Below are 24,639 nucleotides of genomic sequence, written 5' to 3'. Positions count from 1 at the left end.
GCTTTTTTTGTTTGGTTTCTTAATGCCAATATGGCAAGGTAAAATAATCTCTTAGATTCAGATTTAGTTGAAGCCTTGAGTTAAGGTGGAAGTGCTGGTCTTGCCAGTTGTAGGAAGGAACCATCTGGCATAGAGCCTCTGTCACTTGAGTTAATTGTTCCTCCCTTTTCCCTTGTCACCCTCAGATTTCTGGATGGAATTACAAGAAGAACAAGTTACATCTATAGTGTTTTCAGCATCTGTATTTCTGGGTGTATCACTAGCCATAATTCTGCCATTTCATAACCATTCATGAGTACCTTCCAGGTGCCAGGCCAATTTGTCCACTACCCATTGAGTAAGATGATGGCATTCCCTAAAGCCAGCCTTGAGGGTGACAGGTTGGATAGTATTTTATTGGATAGTATTTTAATTGTTATTTTCTATTTTGATCTCAGTCTTTCTGCTTTTACAAGATTTCTAGAGTTCAAGTTTGTCCCAATGTAGGAGGGAAGTTGTCTTTGGAAGAGGGGACCTGAATTTGGGTTATGATTATGTGGTTGTCACAACTAATTAAGATCAGGACTCCCATTTGTGCACCCACATTTAAGATTTGCTCTGCTTTACTGGTCAAAAGTTTTGGGAAACTTGGGGTGATTCCTCATGTAGAAGAAATGGATAAGTGTCCCAGGCTGTTTGATCCTTTTGTCTTGTGGCTCTCTCAGCTAATAATACTGTGCATATGGTACTAGTTTGTTGTGGCCTATCTTACGCTGTCCTAGGTGGGCACCTACATGTATACTTGGGCCCAGGTCTATGTGACTGAAGCTGAACCTTGTACTAAAAGCTTGCATTTTATTTTCAGATTAGACAGAGTTAGTCCATTAGAGAATCAGGGTTCAGTTGGTAAGAACATTGAATCTAGGTATGTCCTCTTTCTCCTGCCAAAGTTTATGGATGGCAAGAAGTTAACTCCACATATTCATTCAGCATGTTTATTGGGAAACTACTTGCCAGGCACCATTATAGGCACAGATTGTTAGTGAACAAAAAACAAATTTTTGCAGTGTGGAGCTTACATTGTATGGAGAACACAGTGAAAACACAGAGCATGCCCTAGAAAGGACTAAATGCTGAGTGAGGATGGGATCGGTAGAGCAGCAGAAGAGATGTGAATGTTGGGAGGTTGGGGGAAGGTTTCTTTGGTAGAGTAGGCCTTATAAGCCATTGCAAAGATTTTGGCTTTTAATATTGGGTGAAATGGAAAGCCACTGGTGTGTTTTAAATTGTGTGATACCTGACTCTGAAAGTATCACTGTGTGTCCACTGTGCTCATAAGCCAAAAGGGAACAAGTGAAGGGGTAAGATAATGATACTGGCTTGAAATAATGGAGCAAGGAAGTAAGTACCATCCTATGGTGCATTCTAGGATGGGAACCCCAGGATTTCTGGTAGATTGGATATGAGATGTAAGATGACTTCAAGGTTTTGGTCTAAGCAGTTGGAAGGATAAAGCATTGATTAAGAGAGATGGGGGAGGACATTGGGAGGAGTGGGTGTGGTTCCAGGAACCTTGGCACCCCTGTAGAGAATCTGAGTACAAGTGTGTAGAGAAGAATGAGTAGTTGGCTGAGTCTGGAGTTTCTGTATAGCCTAGACATACAAATCTAGAGATTGTCTTTTGCCAAAAGACTAGAGGACAGTCCTGGGCTGCTCTGATATTCACTGGATATACCAAATGGTAGTGTCCTTAGTACTTGAGCAATTTTTGTTGGAGTAAGAGAGTGAGTTTGAGAAGGAATGAGGAAGAGAGGGTTAAAGACCTTGATTTTTTTCAGTTGGGTTTGAAAGCCCTCTTACAATGTTGAAATGGAAGATTTCAGAGCTCTTTTGTTTTGTAGTAAGTGGGAGTATTTGCAAATAATAAAAATCAAAACATGTTTTAATGTTTCCAACAACTGAAGAATATGCTAATTACATGTTATAAATACTGTATTTACTTTGGGTGCAGTGGCTGACGCCTGTAAGGATTCGCTTAGCAAGCACAAGGCCTTGATTTGAAACCCTAGTACCACTACTTGAAATATTGATAGCTGTAGATCGAGATATATAATATAATGTCTCATTTAACAGGCTTTGTTTTCTTTTTTCTTGTTGGTCGTGGGGCTTGAACTCTGGGCCTGGATGCTGTCCCTCAGCTCTTCAGCTTAAGGCGAGCACTCTACCACTTGAGCCACAGCACCACTTCTGGTTTTCTGGTGGTTAATTGGAGATAAGAGTCTAATAGACTTTCCTGCCCAGGCTGGCTTGGAACCAGGATCCTCAGATCTCAGCCTCTTGAGTAGCTAGGACTAGGTGTGAGCCACTGGCGCCGGGCCGAACTTTGTTTTCTTTATGCACTTTTTCTTTGTTCAGTGTGTGCCTTAATAGTCAGCTGGGTACTTAAGAGCTGTGCATTATTATCTAGTGCTATGTCACTCATAGGGTAACTGGAAAACACCATTGTACACAAAGGGAGACAATCAAATGAAAAAGCCCAATCATTTGCTATTGTCATTATAAACGTATATCTTCCCAGACTGTGCATTGAGAGCCATTCACACACACAGCTCTGGCTGAGGAATTTTGCCATTAAAGTGAGGCCAAAAAGTAGGTGGTGGCTAAAATCTAGAAAAGGAGGTTATGTGTGGTCCCCAGGAAAGGGATAGAACTTGTGCACCCTGGATCCCCAGCAACTTTCAAGTTAGACATATCACGGCCCAAGCTAGCAGCACATAGTAAATGACCACACCTAACCACAGTGCTGACATGAAGAATTCCCTTTGTCATTTAATGTAGTAAATTTCAGAGTATCATTTAGGTCAAGCTTTTTTTCCCCCCCAGAATGAAAGGAGGAAACATACTTGGGGTTGGAAGTTCAGATTCCTCTGGAAGGTTTGCTGACTGGAGATAGTACAGGGACTGAGTCACATTTCTGTGTGGCCACAGGCAGGTTATGTTCCTTTAAGCCTTGGGCTTATTACCTATAGAATGGACTCAGTCATAATTGTCTAGTGGAGGTGGGGGGGGAGGATCACAGGAGGTAGTGACTGCAGTGAAGTGCTACATGATACCATGTGGCCTGAAGGGGAGGCCCCTCTGAAGATAGTGACTTGTAGCTTGTCCTTAGAAGATTGCCAGAAAGCTTTTCTTTTAAAATAAAGTTGTATTAAGGGCCATTTGTCCAATTGCTTCTCCCAGAAAAAGTTACTCACTCCCTTTACCAATCAGCCCCTATCTCTCCCTTATTTGTCACTTTTGGGAGACATTTAATCCTTTCTAATGGGTTCTACCAGCCAGTCACAAGCCTTACCCCACACAGGAAGCCAGTCAAACTGACGTGCCAGGTGCCACCGCCCTCACATTACCAGGGAAGCAGGGTGTTGGGAGATGAAGAATTGCACATTCATGGCCAAGTCTGCCGCCCAGTACACAAACCTTGGTTACTAGGGCCTTTTGGAGCCAAGCCCTTGAATGACGTGCATTTGGAGTGAACAGCTAAGGCCTCCGAAGGAAATCAGATGTTGATGTGACCTGAGGGGTCATAGAAAGTCTTGGTGTTCCATCGAATGATATTAGTGGCCTAATATCACAGAAAGAAACTAGTCCTGATTTCTTCTTGAAGGTTAGAGTTCGTAAGGAGCAAATTGTAGATTTGAACTCTCATGGCTTTGAGTCATCTATAAATCATTTGTGAATTTTAGATAATCTACATAATGGAACTTTCTTAACTAGGTTGAATTTCCTGTCCACCTAGCTCTGGGCAATCTCATGAGTGACAGGGACTTGAGACACATAGTAGGTTCCTCATGGGCGGTAGTTTCTTCTACTCTGGCAAAGTCAAAGTATACTTGTAGGCAAACAGGTAGCCCAAAAGAAAACATAAACAGGCTTTTAAAGAAGGCAGTGCTGCCAAGGGCAGGGAGGATTCTGTGCCCCTAAAACTGATCTCAGCTTAATCTGTGGTGGAGTCTTGAATTACTGGGCTGAAGAGGAGGAGGAGGGATTATTAAGTCCTTTAGAATAAAGGCTTATTGGGGAAAAGATTATGTATACACTGATTTCTGCTTATTTATGTTTTTGCTGCTATGGGGACTTGAACTTTAAGGCTGTTGCTCGGCTTTTTTTTTTTTTTAAATCATCTTCCTACTACTTGAGTCATACATCCAGACTGGCAACATGCTGGTTAATTAGAGATAGTCTTTGGGTACTTCTGTCCCAACTGTCTTCTAACCTTGATCCTTAGATCTCAGCCTCCTAAGTAGCTAGAATTGACAAATGTGAGGCATGATCAGTTTTTTTAATGCAGGCATGTCTAAACAACTGAGCCTTTACTTCTCCCACCTTTTGTGTCTCTTGTCTGGACAAGAGTTTTGGAGTTCTTCCCCAGCCAGGAGGCTCTGGCTGTTCCCTGGTGACCCGCTGCTGCCATCTCTCAATTGTCTCTGCTGCCTCAGCCAGCCAAAAGAAGCTGTCGGTTATATAATGGGCCTCTGGCCTCCAGGGATCATCTGTCCCTGAAATTTTGCAGGATACTTGAGCATCTGGGAAAGGACAGGTCTGCCCTGGGGCTGTGGAGGGCAGCAAAGCCCAGGTGCTATGCACCTGGCATCCTTGGCTGCCACAGTCAAGGCATCATCCTTGGGGGCAAATCTGAGGGGCTCTGCTGATCAACCTGTGAGCAAAGCTTCCTGAAGGCATTAGCACCTTCCAACTCCATTGTTTGCCTCTGACCCTAGAGATACATAGGCCCTCCCACTGACAATAATAGCCTGCTGTGAGAGGCCCCTGGCTGGTTACACGCAAAGGTCTTGCTGTTTTTCACCTTTGTCCTGAATAAGTACCATCCATACTGTAATTACACGTTGATGACCCAACTCTTTGCTTGTTGGCCCTCACAGCAGAGGAAGCATTTCAGTTTTCCTAAGATCTTGGGAGTCATGGCTTGACAGGTATATATGAGAGAAGAACCCACTGTTCCTTCGGCTTCCTACAACTTTTGGTAGGTTTATACTTGGAAGTAGAGACTAAGTTTCCCCTCCAAAAAGGAATTTACACTGATATCCCTCGTGGGTCTTAGTGTACAGGGCTGCCATGGGGCCTTCTGGAATATGGCAGCTGATCTTGATCGGGCACGTTGCAGCAGGGCCACCTGCTGCTCCTCACGTGAGGTCAGCCTACATGAGATTACTCTGGGGTCATCCTGACACAGCCCCAAATGTGGGCAGGCAGGCAGGCAAGGCTGGGGATGATGGCAAGTTGGTGAGGTGTTTACATAACCATGGGTCTGGCAGTAGAGGAGGCTGATGTCACATAGTGGGCCAAAAGGTTGGAAAGTGGGAAAGCCAGGGCACACCCAGGAAAGCTTGCCGGCAGTGATGGGGAAAGGGCTCTGATAGGAGCAGACAGCATCCTATTTCTGGGCCCTGGTGCCCTAGGCAGAAGCCTATTCTCAGCAGTTCGGTCTGGATATTTCTGTTTGATGAGGACCCAAAGCAAAATGCAGGCTTTGCTGGGTTTCTCATCGACTTTCTTCCACTTCCTTCCACATTTACTTGCTCTGATTAGTGTGGTTGCTTATAGTTCTATGTTGGAAAATTCTGGGGCCACTAAGGTTTAGTGAATAAGTTGGCCAGGCATGGTATTGGTCATTTGGACTTCAGTGTTGTCCTATCAGAGTTTATATTTTAGTAGTGGGTTCAAGTCTCAGACATTTAGTTGTAGGCAGACTAGAAAGTCAAAGGAAGGCTAAGTGAAGGTGGTATTTGAGGCTTTTTTTTTTTATAATGTGGGTATTGAGACTTGAATTCAGCCTAGAACTCTTGGTTGGCTTTCTTGCTCACACTGGCACTACCTGCTTGAGCCGCGGCACCAGTTTGGCCTTTTTGCTGGTTAAGATAGTCTCTCACATGCTTTTCTGGCTGGGCTGGCTTTGAACTGTGACCCTCCAGGTCTAAACCTCCTGATCCTGAGTAACAAGGATTGCAGGCATGAGCCACCAGCGCCATGGGCTGCATATTGAATTTTGGGCTCCCAGGTGACTACCAGGTGAGATAGGAGGGAGGTGTTCACACCTCTGGGTGTGTACTCAGGCTTTGTTAGGGAAGGGGCTATTCTATCAGTAAAATTCCTAAGTGCCTACATGTCTCCAAGCCTCCAGAGAGTGCCTAACGTTTGTCTTGATAGGGCAGAGCAGACAATTCCAGCTCCTCTCCACTTCCACCAGTGGGTCCTCTGTGGTATTACAGAATCAGAGGAAATGCAGATCTCCTCCAACATTTCTAAAACTCTGGCATGGCAGGTCTTAAAACTGCCGACCAAGTTGAAAATAAATCAGTACCTTAAAACATTGCAATGAATTTTCCAACTTTAAAGGAATTTCACTTTCAGTAAGAGGTGCCAGGGGAAAGCTATAACTCAGCCTGCATCATACACAGGTCAGAAAAAAATCTGAATTTTGTTTCTTTGTTAAAAAAAAGTGCCCCGTTGGGCCTTGAGTGGAGTGGGCAAAGCCACCCAGGCACCCATAAGACATACAGAGGAAGATGGAAATGCTGCAGAAAGGTCCTTGGTGTGCGATGTGGAGCTGGGGAAGGAGTCTTTAGAACAGTGGCTGTTTTTCTGATGGCAAGGCCTAGCACTGCGCTGGGAAGCAGGCTGGCTTTGGTGTAACATGTTGGGTTTCAGTATGGGAAATTTATCAAGACCATGTAAGCTACTGGATTCATTGTGCATCCACTTCCATCTGACAGGAAAGGCAACAGCCAGGTGACACCATTTGTTTTTCCCTTTCTGCTTTTTTGGACATGCCTAAGACATGCCCTTCTAGAAAGCTGAAGTTCAGGGTAAGTGGAAGGCTCAGGTTAGAAATGTAATGCTGTGGGATCTTGGCAGTACATAGTATTACCAGCATTGCCCAGCCCCTTGTACCAGACAGAGAGAACTGGAAATCACAAGTAAGACTTGGTTGTTGTTAGTAACCGGATTGCATACTTGGATCTGGCAAATGTTTGGAAGGAACCCTGGGTTTGCATGGGGCAGCAGAAATGAGTGTGAATGTACCACGCCCTATATAGACAGCAGGGTGACCTTTACCTTTAATAAAACCTGGGGTTCAGGCCAAATGGCTTCACTGAAATCCAGATGTCATTGCTGACATAGTCCAGAAGTCCTCTTGCCTCCCCTGTGTAGGACATCTGAGGGCCTCGTCACCCTGCTATGGTCTTTGGTAATAGAGCTCCTTCTCACTGTTGCCATTAGCCTGTTGCTGGAACTCTGGTTGCCTACCTGTCCCTGGAAGCTTGGGTTGATGCTGAGGGCAGACTAAATGAGAGGCTTTGGGGACCTTTCCTTGACCCTGATTCAAAGTAGCCATGGTGGAAGGACCACTGCTGTTAACAGTAGTTGCTAGAAGCTACCAACAACATGAGTGAAGAGTTCCCTACTAAGTAATAGACCACAGGTCTAACCCATTACCTTAACATGGTTTCAAACCAAGAAAGCTGTGTGCCAGTCGCCCATGCCAGTAATCTAGCTATTCAGGACGCATCTGAGGATGGTTGTTGGAAGCCAGCCTAAACAGAAAAGTCGGTGAGACTTTGATCTCCAATAACTAGCAAAAAAGTGGAGGTTGAGCTGTGGCTGAAGTGGTAGATCCTTGAGCAAAAAAAGCTAAGGGATAGTGCCAAGGCCAAGGTCAAGCCCCAGTATGGCACCATTAAAAGAAACCATCAAAGCATTGTGCACTCCTCCTGGGACCTCCTAACAAGGGGCCCACTCCCCAACGCATGTGGTCATCAGAAGGATTTGTGCCAGTGGTTCTTCAGCACCAATGGGGACTTAACTAAAAGGCCTGGGTGACTGCCCTGCAAGCCCGTTGTGGCAAGCTAGGGAGGGCCCCTGGGCACCTTCCAATGGTGCTAAGGTCCACAGTGGAGAAGTGCCCTCCTAGATGAGAGCACAGCCTGCCATCCTAAACATGCCACCATTTTCCTCGCCTTTTACCCCTACCCTCAGAATGCTGGGATCCCTGCCCACAAATCAGAGGAGGGGACTGTCAAGTTCTAATCATGACTTCTGTAATTCTGCCTGTGTTTCTCTGCAACTTCATCCCTTAGCATTCCTCTTTAGAATGAGGTGAAGGGGCTGGGAACGTAGCTCAGCGGTAGAGTGCATGCCTTGCAAGCATGAGGCCCTGGGTTCGATTCCTCAGCACCACATAAACAGAAAAAGCCAGAAGTGGCACTGTGGCTCCAGTGGTAGAGTGCTAGCCTTGAGCTGAAGAGCTGAGGGACAGTGTCCAGACCCAGAGTTCAGGCCCCATGACCGGCAAAAAAACCCAAAAACAAATAGAATGAGGTGAAGCCTGTGGCCTCCTGCTTCTGGGAAGAAGAGAAGGAAATAATTTAACTTCTTGGGCTTCCCTGGCCCAAGGGAAGTAGACTAGCAAGCCATGCTAATGATGAAAGTCTCAGGGTGACCCATGTGAGTGCCTGCAGGGTGGTAATAGGATCCCTGCAGACCTGGGGGTAGGGAGGGAGATCACCTCAAGGGAAAGGGGACTGGAGATGTAGAGGGGCATGTGGAATGTGAATCATGGCTGTCACCTCAACATGGCTCTGAGTTTTGACTAGGAAGCTACGTCTCTTCAGCCCATAGGCATGTATTGAGCACCTGCTGTGCCAGATGAGCATAGTTCTGACCTCAGTCTTCCTCTTCCTGGCATCACTATGAGATGGAAACTTTATTTTTACCTGAACTTTCTGTGGGTTACCAGGAGGAAGAAACAATGAGGTTAGAGGGTTGCCAGGAAGGCCATGGGCATGGCATACTTACAGGTGTTGAGGTCTGTTTTGTGCCAGTTTTTGGCCAAGTTAGTAGTGGACTTACAGTTAGCATCTGGGAAACCATGTGCAGGTTCCTGGGCTTTCCTCATTATGAGGGGGACCATGACATTTTTTTTGTGTCCTAAGTACTGTCATAGGTCTTGTGGAAAAAAACAGACATGATCACCACTGCAGATACAATTTAGTTGGGTATGGATGGAGAAAATGGCAGTAAAAGGATTTTCCCAAAAATATCAGTTTCTCTTCAGGGATGATACTGAAACAGGCCAAATAAAACCTTTCTTCATCAGAGGCGAAGGAGCTGGCAGAAAGGAGCTGGGCTCAGAGGAGAGGCGCAAGGAGGAGCCTGGGCTAGCCAGTAAAGCATTAAGTTTCTCTGTTTCTTGTTGGTTTATTTGGTTGTTTTTGCTGTTTTGTTTTTGTTGGTTTTCAAACAGTTTCTCTCTGTATCCCGGGCTGGGCTTGACCTTGGTGATCATCCTTCCTGAGCCCCAGAATGCTGGGATGGATTAGGGACTTAGCCATTGGGTGCATATTGAGGATATGCTGTATGACCAGTAGAACTGTGTACAGAAACAAGTGTGGTGGAAGCTGGGAGCCCACTTAGGAAGCCATAGCTACACAGGTTGAGGGAAATGGCCCTGGAGATGGCAAGAGGAGATGACATGATTTGTGTCATTCTTGTGTAGGGGCTTGCTCATCTTCTGTCTCGTTCTAATTTTTAATATATTCTGCCAAAGTGAGCACCATTTGGAAGCACTTAGAGGTGAGGAAGAGGTGGCTCAAAGGTGTAAGACATGGGTATAACTAAAGCTGTTCTCTTACCCTTCTGCATGGCTCTCAAGTTGGCATCACTCGTGTAGGGATGGGTCCCAGGGCTACACCCATGACTTGGTGGCTGCATCTTTCTGGGTTTTGTGCTTCCCTCTGTAATCAGCTTCTCATTAGGCGACTGATGTGTGTCTCTCACTAGTCTTCATTTGCATATGTTCTTTGCTATAATTATGTCTTGAGAGCATAGCATTTTGTTTTTGTGTTTTTTTAAAAACTGAAAACCTGTGAGAAAGAGGTCCTTCATCTACATATAGACAGCCTTATGGATTCCTAACCCCTGCATCCTACTCTTGTGACATTTGTCAGCTATAAAATTGATGTTGAAAGTCACTTCAGTTTGCAAATTGGGAAATGCTTTCTATGTGAGGTTAAGGAAGTGAAGGGAGAAAGGTAGAGAACACTTCTGCTCAGTTGCCTTCAGACTTCTGAGGATAATACCAAGAGTAGAGGTATGGCCATAGTCTTAATTTGATCTACAGCTAGTGCTCATGGAGCACCCCCTTCCCCTCTTTGCTTTATTCCCTGGGTTTTTGCCCTGCATATTTGTTTTTGCATAGGAATAAGCCTGGGACAAACTGCAGTCTTTATCATGAGGCAACTTGGAATCTTTGTGGGGGAGGGGGAGCAGGGAGCACATCTTTTACCTCCACATGAACTTACAATATCTGTTAGTTTCTCCCTATTCTATTTATCTTGTTAAATCCTTACCTGTGTCCTGGGTACTGCTCCCCAGCTCCAGAAAAAGGAAGTGATTTGCCCTTAGCAGTGTGACTGGTGTGTACCAGCTCTGGGCCAGAGCTCCAGCCCAGGCTTTTCTATACAGAACTCTCCAAGAGGCTACCTGGCAAGTCTGGAGTGGGCCTGCAGCATCTTTGGGCCACCAGAGTAAGTGACAGCATTATGTGAGGCTAGGTGGGTCTTGAAAAAAGGAGAGCAGGGAAGGGCATCCTGAGAAGGGCCCCTAGCATGAGCACAGGCACAGAGCACTGGGAACTCCTGGGAAGAGCACAGCACAGGGTGGCTCACACACAGGCGCTAATTGTCAGTAGTAGCCTTGCATGTTGGTCTAAGGAGGAGGAACCTGCAGGCATGGTGGGGCTGGTGGCTGGGACTTAGGCCGGCTATATTTTAGGATGGGGAGTTCCTATAGTTAGTGAGAGAACTGTCAGCCCCCCAGGAGAGGGGGATGAGGTGTCACACCTGGCAGTGCTCATTTCCAGAAGGTGTGAATATGTGACGAGGGCAACACATAGATAGGACAAGTAGAAGTTTGGGACTTGCTCTTGAACTTAGGTTTAAACTGTGATCTGCTCCTTGCTGGCTATGTGGCTTTGGTCAAGTCATTTTACCTACTCTGAGTCCCATATCCTTTTGTAATGTACAGGAAGGCAGTAATTGTCCTGTGACAGCCACCCTCCCAGCATGTACATGCAGGAATTTATGGGGTAGTGCAGTACATTACCTCCATCCCGCTGTTTTGTTTTTGCCAAATCCTCATAAGGTGTAATCATGTGTTTCACTCCTCCTCTCTCTTCCTAACAATTTGTGGAAGCCTCTCTTTCCCTAAGAGAGCTTCAAGCCCCTTAGCCAGGGCCGGGGTGATTTCCCTAGGCCTGCTGGGCTTGGTCTGGCTGTTCTAACAGGAAAGCCGTATGGTCTTCCTTTTGCCCAGGCCACTCTGTAGACACCACCTCACTTGAGTCTTTGGCTCTGTAACCACAAATTGTCCTTCGCCATATGGAAGAGTGACCTCTTCTTTAGTAACTGGGACTAAGACGTCTTCTTCCTTTGGGGAACTCAGCAATCCCAGCCTTTCCCCTGAGCCTTTCTCTGCTAATCAGAGAGCTCAGCTGAACCTGGCTCTGAGGGGACCAATTGAGGCAATTGGCAGCTTTTGTTTCACCCCCACATTTAATAAGTTGAGAAAGAGAATTCGTTAGGGTATCCACGTAGCTAACTGCCAATTACCAAAGCTGTTTCTAGAGACAAAAAGTTCACTTCGGTTGGTCTTGAATTCCACCCAGGACCTGTTTACTAGTTAAGGGGTGTAAGGGAAGCCGCTGGCTCCTGACTTTTCAAGACAAGAAAGGTTTTGATGCATCCTGGATGGTAGACACAGACAAGATGACTCTGCCAGAAGCCCAGCTTACTGCTGGCCACTTACAGAACCCTCCAGATCCATATCTTGTGTCTCACCCAGTGGTTTTTCTTTTGGGGCAGTGGGCAAGCTTTTTAATACTAGGATTTGGGGCAGCACACACTGTGAGGAATCAAGTGCAGAGACAACAGGAGCACAGCTGTAATGGGAGTGGGTCTCCAGGTATGAGAACTTGGACTCACCACCCAGGCTGAACCTTCTGACTCTGCCTTGAAAGAAAGCTGACATCTGTTTGGGTGGCATCCTGTCTTTGCTTTCAGCTCCATTTGGACCCTTTCATTTTGGAATATTCTTCTGTCCTTAGCGCCTGTCAGCTGTGTCCTCAGTGTAGTAAGTGATGTGCGGATTGTTACCTGCTGAGGCACAGAGCTTACCCCTCTTGATAGTGTTGATCTCCTTTAAGGAGGCTCTGCTTAAAGCTTTCAGGGAGAGGGGCCTCTTTGCCCTTGTTAGAGTAGACTCTAGGGTGATGAGCCCTAAATGCTTACTGACCTGATTCCCCTGCCATGGCCACGTAGAGTGTGCTGTTGTGGGCTTAGAGCTGTGGGAAGCCCGTCTTGCCACTTCTGTGTGACTTCCTGGCCAGCAGAGGTTAGGGGCCTGCAGAAGCCTCTTCGTGTTTATATTCTTTGTATTATGTACCCTTTTCAAACTAAATGTTAGGACATTTGTCCAGAAAAAAATGTATGGGACTTAATGTTGTGATATTTCACAGCTCTTTGTGGAGTTGTTAAAGCTATAACCCCAGAGCCACGTTCCTGGGGTTAAGGCCTCCACTTAAGAACCCTTCTGTGGATCCAGAGTTCTTCTTTGACCCGTGAGGAAATGAAGTATCCACAGAGGAGCAGGGAAGGAGCCCTGGGAGTGGGACTGGGATCTGGGTCTCCAGACCTGCTCTTGCCCCTTGGGGACCTTTGCCTAAGGTTGTATTCGTGCCTCTGCACCCCAGGTGCCATTCTGCCTTTCAGACTCCCAGGGCCAGCTCCCACTAGACACAAGTCAGTGCACAGGATCCGGAAGGGGAGGGTGGGGGTGTTGCAGGTAAGAGGGAAACCCCTGACTGCACAGATTGATCTGAGGAGTCCACAGAATTTTAGGCCAAAGCCAAGTTTCCATCTTTTAACTCTGCTCTTCCTGTGAACCCTCCTGCTGTGGCTGACTTAGACTCAAATGCTAAGCCAGTCCCAACTAGCCACAACTGGATTCCATGGTCCCTCTCCACATAAGCAGAATGTGTTTGCACACAGTAGGATCTTTGAGAGAGGCCTCCTGAAAAGCCGGGGAGAAAACAGTGGAAAGAACTGGAGTCTTTAACGGACTGGTTCTCTAGTGTCAGAAAATCTGTGGTCCTCTGTGCCTCATTGCTCCCACCCAGCCCTGAAGGTGTGTGTGGGGGACAGGGGGAGAGATGTGGCCCAATATAGCATGGCTTCAGGATTGGACCCTGGTCCAGCTCTGTCCCTTCCAGCTGGGAGCCTGGAGAAATAGCCTATCCCTCTGAGTGAGCCGGGCATTCTTCCACAACTGTAACTGCTGGGATGTTCAGGGGGGATGTGGCAGAGCACTTAGCAACGAAGATGGAACTCAACCCAAGACAGGGAGCTTTGTAATCACATTTTTATATTAAAATGCTGTCATGTTGAATAAGTAATTCTGAGAATTTCAAATTGATTTTTGACATGTACTCACAAGTTTTTGAGCTCCTAAACACCCAAAGCCATTTGGTAACCCAAGCTGCTCCAGAGCCGTAGCACACTGTCCATGTCCTTAAGGAGTAGTCTTAAGAGGTGATGTGATTGGGTTGTCAGGCATGACTAATGGGGCTGCTCACTGGAGGACAGTCCCTGCAGTGTCTTTTCTATACTTGCTCCCTGGGAGGAGACATGGGGAGGGGCCAGGAAGGCTGAGTGACATCTCTGGGAGGAAAGCCTGGCTAGTAACCAGACCAGCAGGAGCTGAGGCTCAAAGCAGAAAGAAGGGGCTGGGAAGGTGGCTCAGTGGTAGAGCACTTGCCTTGCAAGCATCAGGCCCTGGGTTCGATTCCTCAGCACCACATAAGAAAAAAGAAAAAAGCCAGAAGTGGTGCTGTGGCTCAAGTGATAGAGTGCTAGCCTTGAGCTGAAGAGCTGAGGGACAGCGCCCAGGCCTAGAGTTCAGGCCCCACTACTGGACCCAAAAAATTTTTAAAAAAAGAAAAGCAGAAAGAAGGCTGTTAACTCTAGAGGGTTGGAATTCATGCCTTAGCAAGTAAATGACTTAATGGAGGTGTCTGTGGGTCTAGGATGCCTTTTGAATTTGATTTAAAGCCGGCTTCACTCTTTTGTCCTTCTTGCTACATAGCACCTGTTACATATGCTGCCAGTGGCCTTCATACCTGGAAGAGTAGGCATTTCTTCATATAAGTTGAGAAGATGGATGCTCGAGGGATTCTTAGAAAGGTCAGAGCTAATAAGTGGGAGGTCTGGTGTAAATTTTGCCCAGGCCTTTGACAAATCACCCTTTTGCCACTCTTAATAACCTCCCCTTACATCCAGAACTTGATCTTAAGGACTAGTCAGCTGAGGTTCAGCTACCTTGCTCTAGCATCCTGGTCAGGTCTTTCAGATTGTTGTAAACTGCTATTGAGTTCCTACTGTGAGCCTTTGTAGTTGCTGATTTCTCCTTCCCCTCTTTTCCTGACATTTTCTTTGTCCTAAAGACAGCATTCTCCCAGGCATTGTCTCTCTATTCTTTCACCCCAACCACAGGAGACCCACGGGTTGTTGCTGTGGGCTGCTTCTAGCATGGTAATTCATGGCTTTGCCCTGCTAGAAGATCTGTGGCCGCTAGCTCAGCCTCAAGGGTAGATCTTCAGAGAACTGGACTCCCTGGACTCAGTCCCGTGGCTGACCAGTGCAGTTCATATGCTGGGCCACTGAAGCCCGGTGTGCCAGTGTGGTATCTGAGTACAAGCAGCCAGATGTGTTGTGCATTGCACAACAACTTGATCCCCTACTTAGGGAGGCGATCTTGACAGACCTTGCATTTTCATATGCCTTCTAAGCCTGCTTACTTACTACTCTGCAACATGATAGGCTTTGACTTAACAACCCAGCCTTAGTTTGCTCATCTGTGAAACAGATAATTCCTAAATGGACAAAGGAATCATTACATACCACTGAAGACCTGGGGTGTTTAGGTAAGAGTGCATTTTTGGCTGCCCACCTGGTAATACCACATATTGTGTTCATACAGTGCCTAGTCTGAGTGTGCCTACCAAATGACTTTTCTGATAGAAATCAGTGAGAAGCAGAGTAGATTGGAGGAAACTAGGCTTCAGGTTTGAATTCCTATCAACCATTTACTAGCTATGTACTTGGTTCTTGTACTTGCCAGCCTTTTGCAAGTTGCCAACCATCCTTCATCACTGGGAATTCCTCATCTGTGAAGAGAATTTTCTTTCACAGATAAATGTGCATATAGAGCCAGGGGTATATGCTAGGGCCTATACCTGTATCACAGGTGCTTGGTGTCTTTCTTACCATCAGGTAGGACTGCTATGCCACTCTGAAGCCTACAGACTAGGCTGTGAGCCACCTTCAGACAAGTACCAGTGGTTGCCTGGAGTGCTGGCCACCCTTCGTGGGTATCTGAGACAGCCCCACAGCAAACAACACATATCATAGCAGATTGCCAGCTTGTATTACAGGCTTCTAGATCCTAGACTTCTTCATGTTAGCTTCAAAAATCTGTCTTCAGGTGTAAGTAGTCAGAAGGCTCTGAGAATACTTCTGCCACCTTCTGGCTGCCCTGGGGCCATTACAGCAATGGATAGCAGACAATTACATCAGTGAGGACCAGAGGGCTGCTCTCTACAAGCCACCCTGCCTTTATTCCCCCACTATGTAGAGGATGTAGGATGATTTTTAAATTAAACCTTGACCCAACATTAATTCAGGACAGTCCAGCCTGTAACACTCCAAGAGTCAGAGTGAGCTCTGATTGATTGCCATTCTGTGCCAGATTCTGAAACAAGCAATTTACTCAGTGTCAAAGGGACACTATCTGCATTTTCTAAAAAGAGGAGGCTCAATCATAAAAGTGGCTAGTAAGTAGTAGAACTTGGTTTTGAACCTTTGTCTGTCTGCCATTAAACTTGTGTTAAGCCTTCTCTTAGAGGACCAGAGTGAGGATGCTGTATTTCAAAGTAGTTGTGACTTCCGAGACTTTATACATATTGTAAGACAGTACAATTTAAAACCAGAGGTCAGAGCTGGGGCAGTTTTTACACAATCCCTACTTAATTTCATTTAGCCAAAGAAATGATACTTTGAGAGTAAGGATGGTCCTTTATTGACTAAGATGTTCAATGTTTGCAGGTTGAGTGGGGGCAGGAAATAGGTAGGAGCCTTTGCTATCCCTGGCACCATCCTCATGCTGCCTACTTCTCAGCTCTTTCTACTTTGTGTGCCAAGCTGTTTATGGCTTAATGGGAACAATTTGGTTCCCCTGACTCTTAGGGGGGCAGGCCAGACAACTGCACAGCTGGCCAAGGAACTCGCTGGAAGACTGCTCACTGGCTAGTTGGCACTGCATCTGTGTCTTGGGCATCAAACCTGTTCAGAGGCACCTAAGCCCCAAGCCTTTTTCTGAGTGTTTCTATTTATAAATGTATCAAATGGGGTTTAAGCTCCACTCAAGCTCCTGTCTCTCTAGGCTTGGGTTAAAAGTCCTCTGCCACTTACTTCCTGGGCAGCCTTACCCTGAGCTTCAGTTTGCTCATCTGGCCAAACCCATCCCCACATTATCATGAAGCCCACTGCACATTAGCACCATCTTCCAGCATGTTTGGCAATTGTGCCTTTGCCTTCCAGGAAGGCTCTGTGGTCAGTGGGGTGAGGGGTGAAGGTGTACTGAGAGGGACAAGCAAGTCTTGGCTGAGGTTGGAAATCAGGGACTCAGACTACAGTCCAGACAGCCAAGAAACCTGATAATTTCTTCTTGCTAGGAAGGAGGGGTCTGGGAGGGCCCTTGAAGGCTAGGACCAACACCATCCATGGTACTACAAATGTCAAAGAGAGTTGGCTGCTTTAACTTAGACACATGACCCGTGTGGTTCTGGTTGTTCCTTCCTGTTCAGGCTGTATAAAGGAATTCTTTCCACGAGGTTTTGCTTTCTGCTTTGTCTTATTTTGTTTTGCTGTGCTGGGGATTGATTGAATCCAGGGGACTACTGAAATGCTGTCCCACTCATGTGTGTATGGGGTTTAATAATGGCATCCATCCGTACATAGTGTGCTTTGACCATATCTATCCCTCAATTGCTCTTGCCTGTCTCACTTCCACCACCCTTTTGATCTTCCCTCTTGCCTTTGTTTCTGTTTCCCTGTAACTTCACAAATGACAGAAAACATGTAATGTTTGTCTTTTCTAGGACTGTATAACTTTATTTAACTTACTGCTCTCTATTTCTGTTTGCTAGGAAATGACAATAGTTCATTCTTACTGGCTGAGTAAAGCTCTGTTCACCATGTATATATACCACACATCTGTTGATTGGCCCCTGGGCTGGTTCCACAGTTTGACTATTGTGAATAATGCCTCAATTAAACATGGGTATACAGGCAAAACGGATTGGTTGTTTGGTTTCTATTTCATGTTTAAGACAGGATTTCGCTACCTTTGCCCAGGTTCCTGACTCTGCCTCCTAAGTAGCTAGAATTATAGGCATGTTCTCCCCAGCCCTTAAACTTTGCAGTGAGCCTACTGTGCAATGGGTTCTCAGGGGGGATGAAAGAGGAGCAGGAAGCCAAGGTTCTGTCCTGCAGTCAGCCATCAAAACTCTGCTCTGTCTCCCCAGGAAGAGCCAGGCTGACACCATCCTACTAAGACAGCACAGCCAGCTCCAGCGCTGAAGGGAAATGTCAGCTTTGCTTCCTACAGGGGGCCTGGTGATCATTTCTGGTCCATTTTTGTACATCTCCCTGCCTCCTCCCCTCATTGTCAGTAGCCATGGGTATCCTGCTGATGGGTATCCTTCTGAGGAGGTTCTCCTCAGTTCTTTGCAGACCATGTTGACTTTGTGATCTCCCTGGCTTCTGTTGTACTTCACAAAGTTTTACATGTTGATGGTGAGGGTACCTATTGAATACTCATTTCAGCCTCCCAGCTGTTCTCTCTCATCTACAGGAAGCAATCTACAATCCAAGGACTGGAGGTGGCTGCCAAATCATCAGGGAGTTTATATTTACAATGATTGCTTTTTCTCCCAAGTAAAAAACTGGAATCAAGACCCACAATGGGAGTTTTGTTAAGAGGAGTTAGCAGTCAGTGGAGCTGGAGCCACGTTGACCTTGTTTAATAGATTTAGAGGATTCACTGCCCGCTGCGTAGAAGTGCCTGGATGACAGCCTAGTCTGGGCTTTTCTGTTGGAGCTGTCTTGTTCATTAAAATGCACTATTTCCCATTAAAAACTCTAGCTCAACAATGTGCTATGTATTCAATACTGTCAGGTGGAGGAAGAGGAAATTTTACTGTATTTTCTTGCCAGCTTTCCCTATGGGAGGTGTTACACAAAGTTTATTTGTCCATTTTCTGTTGCTAATAATAAATTGCCACAGACTGGGTAAATTAAAAAAAAAAGATTTATTTTGGCTCATGGTTCTGGCTCCAAGTCAGATCTGGTGATGGCTGTTCTTGCTGGTGGAGTTTTATGGTGGCACAGGGAATCACATGACAAGACTGGAGTCTTCTGATAAAGTTACCAGGATTCATTAGGGGGTAGGGGGCCTCCGCGCTGAAGTCTGTATCTAATCCTTATCACTTCCCAGGTGACCCACCCATCCACAGACTGGTCAGATTAATTTTACTCCCTAAATTCTTCTTAGGGGGTTAAACTGCAGCCAAAACTGAGAGACAAACCATGTTCCTGCTTTCTGGCACATAGCTATATAACTTAAACTTCCAGCTTGACCCAGACATGGGCTTGGTCAGTGTTTAAATGCCACACATCTCTCATTTTCTTTGCAATATATCATTGAGTTGATGGAGCATTTGCTCAGTCATCCATGTAATTTAGGACAATAAACATCTTTATTCACAAAATCCTTTCCATATTTAGGGTTTTCAGAGATGCTGTGCTCCTGGCAGCGGAGTTATGAGGCTCCAAGTCTAAGTACATTGAAAATTGTGAAAGCACATTGTCAGTCCGCCTTCTAGAGGCTGTCATACTCCTTCAACACTATAGGCAGGGTCCTGATGCCCTCAGCCAGAAGATTCATCTTATTCAGTAATCTGAGTGCAGCCAGCCACTTAAAAAATTTAGGTAATTCCAAGTGCAAGGACGATGGGAATTACCGCCTAGATGGCCTGCCCCACCTAGGACAAGGCTATACTTAGCTCTGATTAGGTGGCTCAGAGTATGGGGATGGCTCACGTCTAATCTTTATAGGCTTCTTTTGTTTTAGGTTTCCACTTGCCCAAGTCCCTGCCAGGCAACTTCAAACACTAATAGGAAGTATTCTTACCATGTTGTAGATACCCAGTCACATACCATATAGTGACATTCTGGTCAGTAATGGGCCATGTGCTGACATTGTATGCATCTTGGCTTGTTTAAACCATGATGCATTTCTCGCAACACCTCTCTATCATTAGATCACTGTCATTAGGTCTCGTATGACCTAATCTTTATAAAAATATTTAATGTAGAATAGTGCTGAGAGTAAGGAACAGAGGATTTGAATTGGCTCTTGTTCAGGAGTCAGAATCTGCCTAACTCAGTTCTGGCTCCAGAGCCCTCAGCCTTAACCCCAGCAGCATGGCAGAGTTGGACCAAGTTGGACTCGGAGAAACCTGACTCTGATCAACCTTTGGCGTTGGTGGGTGAGACTGCGCCTTCAGTTTAGTTTCTCACGTCTAAAATTGGGCAATGAAAACTTCAGTGGGTTATTGGAAGGCTTACACAGCGCAACCATGAGGAGGTGGAGTGGAAGGGCTGAACAGGACTGGGGCTAGCAGGGTCTGTTTCCTGATGGTTTATGAGGAAGCTTGAGTGGTAGCTGGAGCCAGCATCTGTATTTACTTCTAATGTCTGCCCTGGTTGTGACCTGAGAAATAAGAACATGTCTGTAATTGTCAGAGTTTATCGTGATGCTCAGGTTACTCAAAGTATTTAGCGAGGACTCAGCCCCCAGCATACATACACTCTGGGTTGGGTGCTGGTGCTCCAGGTTCTGATCAAGTGTCAACTCCTTGCCTGCCTTCTATCTTCCAGGTCGATCCCTCGGGACCCACAGTCTCATCATGCCTCGGACAGGACAGCAGAGCGTACAGGTGGTGGCTTGACTGGTGACCTCCTAACAGCTTCGACCTCCGGCAATGTGAAGCTTTTGTTTGGGATTCCCCTCCTTTTGGTTGCGTTTTGTTTTTTGTTGTTGTTATTTTTTTCCTGTCCTTTTTCTTTCTTTTTAATTTAAGTCATCGAGACTTCAGAAGAACAGAAAGTTATGCTGTGGACAGGCATCATTTAAAGAAATTCAATGTGGACAAAGCATGTGTAAATTTTACTGTTCATTTCTGTAAAAGGTTAGGGAGCGATTTGAGTTGTGTCATTTTCCTTCTGATTTCTCTGTGCGTCTCAAGTTCTGCTTGTAGCATCTCACTCCCTGGAGAAGATCCATCTCCCCAGAGAGTGTTTGGGGATTCTCTTGGAATAGAACATGAAGACATAGGAGTTTTCTGGGCCACCTTCCTCCCAGACATAGGACAGCTGGACTCCTTGGTGGGCTGGTACTGGCCAGCCCTTGGACCTCACACAGGAGCAGAGGTGAAGAGCTGCCTGGATGAGGAAGGCCAGGGCTTGGCCAGGAGGACTCCAGAAAGGAGCATAGCCTGCAGGTTTGGTTCCCTTTAAGCTGTTGGGAGTCCAGGCCACACCAGGATTCAGTGGTAGGACTTGGTTTCTTCTTCTGCCCTTTATAACTGGGAGCCCCAGAGGGAGAAGGCCAAGGGCAACCATGCCTACTGCTGCAGTGAGCAGCTAGTTGCGCAAGCCTACTGTCTGGTTAGGACTGTTGTGCCAAACCTCTTTCTGGAGCACACTGAGTCCTCCTCGGATGCCATCAGCATTGTTAGCTCAGCAACCCTCACCTGCTGCCTCCAGGATCGTCGGCTCCCCAGGTGTGCTGCAGACTCTGCTTGGGCCCTAAGGTCTTGTGACCATTGATTGCCATGATAGCGGTGTCCTGAACTGGCTGCCACCTGGGTCGTCTCTGAAGGTGTGCCCTGTTGCCAGGGTCCACCATGTTACATCCAGTGACATGTCAAGCGCCATCTTCCTGACCCCTTGGACTGTCTCAGTGGGTGCCCATCCTCATGTTAGGCCCCCTCCTTCCAGGCTGCTGCCGGGAGCCCAGCTGGCCATTCCCTTCTCTAGCTTGGACGCCTTTGTCTGCTCCATTGCTTTTCCAGGTTTTTCACCTATATTTATGGCCAAATGGGATAGGGTTTCTGGGGAGAGGAAAGGGCTCGTTTGTGTTTATTTTGTTTTTCTTCACTCCCCACCCCCCAAACTAGCATTAAACTGATGGGGAGGTGATTGGAGGGCATTTCAGTTGGTGTGTGACCAAGAGGGACTTCCCCCATAAGCAGCAGTCCTGTGGCCCTGCAGTGCCCAAGTGAGCAGCACATTCAGCCCCCACTTGGCTGTGCATCTGTTTGAATTTTTCCAGCCTTATCTGAGCCCCTCAGCTGCACTATGAGATTTCTTCTTCCCCTTGGCAGAAGGCTCACTGCAGTGTTTGGGATCCCATGGGGCTACAGGTGGCAACAAGGCTTTTTCCTTCCCTTCGTGGGCTGAAACCTGTTATGATTTCCTGGCCCTTGTTTCCTCTCCTCTGACTTCTCAGGCAGGCTCCTGAGTATATTGTGAATGGCAGCTAGGAGAGGTAGATGGAGAGGGAGGGTGGCAGGCAGAGGTGAGCCAGCAGCCTCCTCTGATTTCAGAGCATGCTGCTCCTCTGCTCCACCTTCCTGCCTTCCTTGCGGACTCATCTCTCCATATATGAGCAGATGGGAAAAACGGTCCCTAAACTCGGAGCAGACAGAGACCTAGCAGGTGACCTGCTTGTCCTTTTGTTCTGCTCAGCCCAGGCTCTTGGCTCTAAATGTCAGTAGTCACTGGAGGTCACAGTGGGCGGCCTGACAGGGGCAGCCTACTTTCTCGCACCTTATCTTCCAGGACTTCAACCAGCTCTGGCTCGATGGGACCTCCTTCCCTAGCTCTAACGAGGGCCAGCTCTTGAGTCCCAAGTGCCTGTCCCTGCCTCTTCCCCTCCGTGCCCTGCACTGTCATGGTCTGTGGGCCCACCCCCAAGGGGCTCCTGCAGTCTTTACAGAACTGCGCTCCCAGTCAGTTTTAGACATCAGCCACCACCTGCTGATTCCCCTCTTCCTGCCTCCACCTGGGTCTCGGGCCTGCCAGCAGCCATGACAAATCATCTCAGCACCCAAGTTTGTTAGACACCTTACAACAGTAGTTCTCTTCCTGGATATATGAAAAGGGTAGACTGTTGGGGGACTGTCCTGGCCTCAGCCTCCTGGGAGAGGAGTCAGCAGGACAGATCTTAGTGCCTTATTCCTTTGTCCTCCTTGGCCAGACTCCTGGCTCAACCAGAAGCACATGGCCATCTTCTCCTTCTCTGTCTACCTGTCATTTGCACTCACACCTTCTCACCTGCGGATTGCCAGAGGGGAAAGAAGGTCCTTACCCCCAACCCCCTTACACCCAAGCAACACCCACCTGTCTCCAGGGCACTCCAGGTAGCTTTGGCCCTAGACAGGAGAGCTGCTGCCCACAGGTACAACACTGTCTTGTGTCCCCAGCGGTCCCTCCCTGCCTTTACCTCTAGCCAAAAGGTCACATCTGCTTCTTCCAGACTGGCTCCATCTCACCCCATTCTGGGTAAGAGGATAAGGGGACTAAGGTTCAGGCCTTAGCCTCATCTCACACCAGCCAGAGGCGTTGGACAGGTAATGGATACTCAAATCCTCCCACCCTGCTGGGGGTTTGCTCCCGTGGCTGCCTTTCAGAGGGAGTGTGTTAAATGTTTACTTAAGAAATAACCCTGTTTACAGCTGGAGGAGAAATGTGCCCACCCGAGGGTGGAGAGTCCACTCTGGACTGGGCCTGGCCTCCTTTATGGCACTGCCAGTGGTAGCCATGGAGCGAATGTAGGCAGAGAAGATGGGGCCCTTCATTCCCTCCCCCTGACCCTGTGGTGCTAGGACCTCTCCCCCTCCATCATTCCCTCCCAGGATTCTCAGCTACTCAACATATCACTTGTCTCCTATCCTAGAAAACCAGTGTTTGGAGCAATAAGATTATTATTTTTGCTTGAATTTCTAAGAAAAGGAAAAGAGCTGGTGGTGTGGGATCTTTTAATGTTATTACTGTGTACTGTTTTAGAAGAAGACACAGGGATAGATATCTAGGTTTTAGCCTTCGGGTATCTTGGGAGTTTGGAAAGAGTCAGGCACTACCTGCTAATAAGGAGGGGACCCTAACTACCCTTGCCTTGTTCCCTATCACTATCCTAGTCCTCTTCCCTCAAGAGTACCTCCAGCCTCTCCTTCCTTCCAGGGTGCTGCTGGCTCTTGTTCTAGGTAAATCTCCTGGTTAGTCCTCTCTTTGACTTGCTCTTCCCCTCGCCACCCCCAAATCTGTCTGGTTAGCTGGCCCACACTTAGCTGCTGGGAGTCGGGAGGTGCAGCAACCTCCAAACAGGGACACTTCGTTATTCATCTCTCTAGGCCAGCAGATTTGGGAGGCTGAGGCCCAGAGATAACTAACTGCCTCAGACCCTGACCCCACCCCGGCTTTGAGGTCAGGGACTCCTGTCTGGAGAATGCTCTTGGCAGGAAGTGGGGCGGGGGTGCCGGATCCACAGCCCCCACTTAGGGATGACCCCACTGCCCTCAGTTGCCTGAGGCCCTCCTCCCCCAGGGCTGCACAGGGTACCTGAAGTTGTATGCCCCTTCCCCCCCACATACACACACTTGTTTTTCCCAGGCAAGATCATAGGAGGAAAGAAGCTGTTGGGGGGCTTTTTAAAGAAATGGTGTGCCCCAGGAGCTTCTTGCTGTCTGCTGGGTAGAGCATTCCCGTGGCCTCCTGACTTACGTGGGGCAGATCTGGTTGTGAGGGAGGGTTTAAGGCAGGCACAGGTTAGTTTCAAATACTAGTTAATCTGTTTTCTCTTATTTTCTTTTTTGCACAGAAGCTGGTAATCTAGGACCTACGTGTGAACAACTTTATATGAATATTTTTTGTACTTGGTTTACTTGGGTTGATATGATACATTATATTTAAGTTCCTCGAACACTGTGGATCCCCTAATGTATGAATGACTGAGGCTTTGTAAATTAAGGGACGTTTGTGTGAATAAAGTTATTTGATGGGGTCAAAGAAGCCATATGTGATTGGAAACCTGTGTTTTGTGTGTTTGTTGGCACCTGCTTGGGAGGAGCAAAACCAGCTCATGGCATAGCATCACAATCCCATTTGGTTAGTCCCTCGAGGGAAGGACTCCCTCTGCCTCTGTTCCCATGCTGCAGAAAACTGCCCCATGTCCTTCAACACAGGTCTTCCCATTCCAGATGGGCCAGGCGCTGTCTGAATTCATGCCACCACACTTTGCTGGGGGAGAGGGGGACTGGACAAGCATTGGTGGTCCCTCCCAAACACATCAGAGGCCCCCTGAGGGTGGTCCACACTAGAAACCAGACATGCCCAGCACAGCAGG

General features: G+C 47.2%; 1 protein-coding gene across 5 annotated transcripts in view; it reads left to right on the top strand.

Annotated features, from left to right (window-relative positions):
- Stk35 (serine/threonine kinase 35) overlaps positions 1 to 24,302 on the top strand; it is a 39,453-nt gene extending 15,151 nt beyond the window's left edge. The window contains exons 3-5 of one of the 5 annotated variants that reach the window (XR_001174845.1): positions 20,112 to 20,734; positions 23,435 to 23,500; positions 24,115 to 24,302. The gene's annotated coding sequence lies outside the window, so the exon portion shown is untranslated. Of the gene's footprint in view, positions 1 to 20,111; positions 20,786 to 23,434; positions 23,876 to 24,114 lie in introns of those variants that run through there. The other 4 variants (XR_001174847.1, XR_001174846.1, XR_001174844.1 and 1 more) reach the window with 4 other exon arrangements.
- Positions 24,303 to 24,639: the final 337 nt, after the last annotated feature.

Source organism: Dipodomys ordii, unplaced genomic scaffold, assembly GCF_000151885.1.
Source record: "Dipodomys ordii isolate 6190 unplaced genomic scaffold, Dord_2.0 Scaffold13, whole genome shotgun sequence".
In the NCBI taxonomy this organism is placed as follows: Eukaryota; Metazoa; Chordata; class Mammalia; order Rodentia; family Heteromyidae; genus Dipodomys; species Dipodomys ordii.
Note: the sequence above shows the minus strand (reverse complement) of the source record. Positions and strands in the feature narration are given on the sequence as shown.